Below are 3950 nucleotides of genomic sequence, written 5' to 3' on the forward strand. Positions count from 1 at the left end.
TTGGACTTTCTGTTTTATTTTTAGCCTCTCCAAAACCCAGAGCAGCTCACTTTGCTCACATTTCCAAGATTTTGTATATGTCTTTTTGTCTTTGTGCAGGTCAGATGTTTTTCTGATGTCATACATGGAGAAATAGCAATTTTAAGAGTAGAGGGTGTTTTTATTTTATGTATTGCTTTTAACTAGTGACTCAGGTTAGCTGTGAAATCAAATACTTTAGTTTGAAAGCAATCAGGATAAGGAATCCAAAAGAAGACTAATGATTAATTTTACAGATTCACAAAATTCTAAAAAGTAGCTTAATTTCAAACTGAAGATGTACATGCATTGTTTAAAAAGTAAAACAGAATTTTAGAAAACAAACACCTGTAACTATTAAGAGATAATTACTACTAACAACTGATTACCTTCAATCATTTTTCTACATTTCTAAATGTGTATATATTTATCCATGTATCTACATATCTTCATTTTATTTTGATTTTGGGAAGGATGATCTTATAGGTACAGACGTATTTTGTTTTTTACACTGAATTTTCTCATTAAATTTTGTTTTAAAGGATCTCAAAATTTAAGATTTTTGGTCAAGTTGTTTTCATTAAAACATACTGATTTTAAAAACAACTTAAAATTGCCACAGAAAAAGGCCAAATGATCCACAAAACACCCTCCTTTCCCTCTGGAGGTTTCACAATGCATTGTTATTAACCAAACTTTTACTATTAAAAGGGCCAATTGAGAGAAACAGTTCTGAGACCTTCTCCCACCAGTCTACTTAAGACTAGGATGGTGGGTACTGGGGATAATATTCATTTACCCTACTAAGTTTTAGTAGCAAACTTAGTGACCTGACCAGCTGTAGCAGTCTTCTTGTCCACGAATTTGATGACACCCACAGCAGTGGCCCATCTCACGTCACAAATACCCAAATAAGGATAGCCGGAGGAGCTAACACCTAAGCTTCCAAGAAGTGTATCAACCATGTCAGCAACCAGATTTCAAAAATTTGAGGCTATCTTTTAGCCTCTTAACAGAGTGGTGATCAATCTGCTCCTTCCGTTCAGCAAACTCACAAGCAATGTGAGGTACCTGACAATTCAGCAACAGGTGCCTAGCCAGCACTGATATGACCTGCGTGGTTTAGGGTAATTACTGAAGCGTTGAAGCCAGCTTCTTCCAATAGTGGGTAATTTTTGCTACCGCCAGCCACAACGCTATGCTGAATATCTTTGACAGTCACATTCTTTACATTGAAGCCTACATTATCCCCATGAAGAGCTTCATTCAAAGCTCATGATACAATTCAACAGACTTTACTTCAGTTGTAATGCTGTTTGGAGCAAAGGTAATGAGTATGCCAGGTTTGAGAACAGCAGTCTCCACTCAGCACACAGGGACAGTACCAATACCACCAGTTTTATGGACATCCTGGAAGAATAACCCAAAGGGCTGTTAATGAGAATTGGTGGGCAGGACACAATCCAGAGATTTCAGCACTGGCATTGTTATATTTATGGGTAACGAACCAAGGCATATCTGTACTTAACTCCAGCATGTTGTCTCCATTCCAACCAGAAACTAGCACAAATGCTACTGTGTCTGGGTTGTAGCCAATTTTCTTAATGTAGGTGCTGACTTTGTTAATGATTTCCTCATTATCTCTCTGGCTGAAATAGTAGCTTAGTGGAATCCATTTTACTAACACCAACAATTAGTTGTTTTAAGACCAGCATGTAAGCCACAGAGGGCTTCCCTGGTGGCTCAGTTGGCGAAGAATCTGCCTGCAATGCAGGACACCGGAGTTCGATTTCTGGGTTGGAAAAATCCCCTGGAGAAGCGATTAGCAACCCACTCCAGTATTCTTGTCTGCAGAATTCCATGGACAGAGGACCCTGGCGGGCTATAGTTCATGGGGTTGCAAAGAGCTGGACATGACTGAGCGACTAACACACACACACACACACAAGCCAGAAGGGCACATTCACGGATCTGCCCCTTCTAGTATATACCACCTTCCGATTCAACAACACCAGCAACAGCAATCAATAGGGAGAATCAGTATCAGATGTGCCTATAATCATGTTTTTGTTAAATTCCCTGTGTCATAGGCCATGGATGATAGTCAGGTAATACTTACTGGTCTTATATTTTCACACAGAAATATCAATGGTGATACCAAGCTCACCACTGGTGTTCAGTTTACCCAAGACCCAGGGGTATGTAAAGGAGACCTCTCCCATCTCAGTAGCCTGCTTCTCAAACTTTTCAATGGTTCTTTTGTCAATTCTACCACATTTGTAGATCAAATGGCCAGTAGTGCTAGACTTGCCTGAATCTATGTGTCCAATAATGATGATATTAATATGAGTCCTTTCTTTCTCCATCTTGGCCTTAGTGGTGGTTTCCATGGCACCTGTGTTCTAGAAACAAACATGTTGTAAAAAAGCTTTCATAAAATTAAATATGGAGAATTTCCCTCAATTAAGTTTAAAAAAATGACCAACTCCTATACAGGCATTTAATCATACACTTGGTATTTGGAATTTTAGTTAGGGAATTTATAATTATTTCCTCTGTCATCAGCTCTGTGATGAATATATTTGATGTATCTTCTGAATAATCTTTGATGGCATTTTAAAATTATTTCCTTATAGTATCTCTGTCAAGCTCTCTAGAATTAGCATTCTTGGAGGTGGGCTGAATTGTAAATTCAAAGATTATCATCTCCTTTTGTTTTAGAAATAAAAACAGTGCTTTAAGATAAAGGAAAAAATTTTATTTGGGAGTCAGGAATTGCAATTCAAGAGACACAAATTTGGGTAGAAACTCAAATGTACCACAAGAAGAGTTAAAAACTAAAAAGTTTTTTTTAAAAATTGGAGGAAGTTTACATAAATTGTTTTCCAAGAATTATGATTGATGTTGGCAAACTGGAATCATTCTTGTCTATACATGATTGGTTTCTAAGGCTGTTACTCAGAGTTCAACATATAAGCATTCTTTCAAGATACTGTGGCTCAAATTTCATATTCTATCTGGGTGGCGATATGCATAGTCTCTAATTCCCCAATGGCCTCCTGGCTGCATTTTAGTGCTCTACTGGGCTTTACAGTCTCCATTTCATCACACTTTTTTAAAAAATCAAAGTAACTAAGCTGGTGCCTCTGAAGGAATAGAATCTGACATAATGCTCTTCTCCCTCTGAGATTCCATGATACTATGATTATTGACTATTTTAAAAGTTTTCTTAATGGCTTATAATATTTTATACATATATGTGTACATATGGAGTAAGAGATACATATATAAAGTGTGTGTGTGCTTAGTCACTCAGTCATGTCCAACTCTTTGCCACACCATGGACTGTAGCCTGAGAGGCTCCTCTGTCCATGGGGATTCTCCAGGCAATAATACTAGAGTGGGTTGCCTTGCCCTCCTCCAGGGGATCTTCCCAACCCAGGGATCCAACCTGGGTCTCCCGCATTGCAGGCAGATTCTTTACCAGCTGAACCACCAAGGAAGCCCTATACACTTTAATGTGGCTATTACATCTTAAAACACAATCCTACAGAGATTAAAATATGGATTTCCCCAGCAACTGAATAAATTATTGAGCTTGATATTTCAGGTTTTGTATTTCATATAATTCACTCAGGAATAAATAAGGAAAAAAAAAACAGAACATTGTTTTGGGGAAAGAAAGTAGAAGTTGAATATTGGAAGGTATGATACTTTCAGTCAAATTTTATAAACATAGCTAAAGACAGCTTAAATTGCAATGTAATGAGTCAATAACACATGCCCACCACTTCAAATCAAATTCTCAAATGCAGGCATTGGAAATACGAAGTGATTTCTCCTGTATAGTTCATGTGGTTCTATTCTTAATTGCTATTGTGGTGAAATTCATGTTAATCCTATTATTGATCTAAGAAATAGAGAGTTTGGAT

The 3950-nt window shown here is 37.4% G+C and overlaps 1 pseudogene; it reads right to left on the reverse strand.

Moving 5' to 3' along the window:
- Window positions 1–821: 821 nt before the first annotated feature.
- Window positions 822–2384, reverse strand: LOC122705630 (annotated as a pseudogene).
- Between the last annotated feature and the right edge of the window lie 1566 nt (window positions 2385–3950).

Source organism: Cervus elaphus, chromosome 12 (genome assembly GCF_910594005.1).
Source record: "Cervus elaphus chromosome 12, mCerEla1.1, whole genome shotgun sequence".
Taxonomy (NCBI): domain Eukaryota; kingdom Metazoa; phylum Chordata; class Mammalia; order Artiodactyla; family Cervidae; genus Cervus; species Cervus elaphus.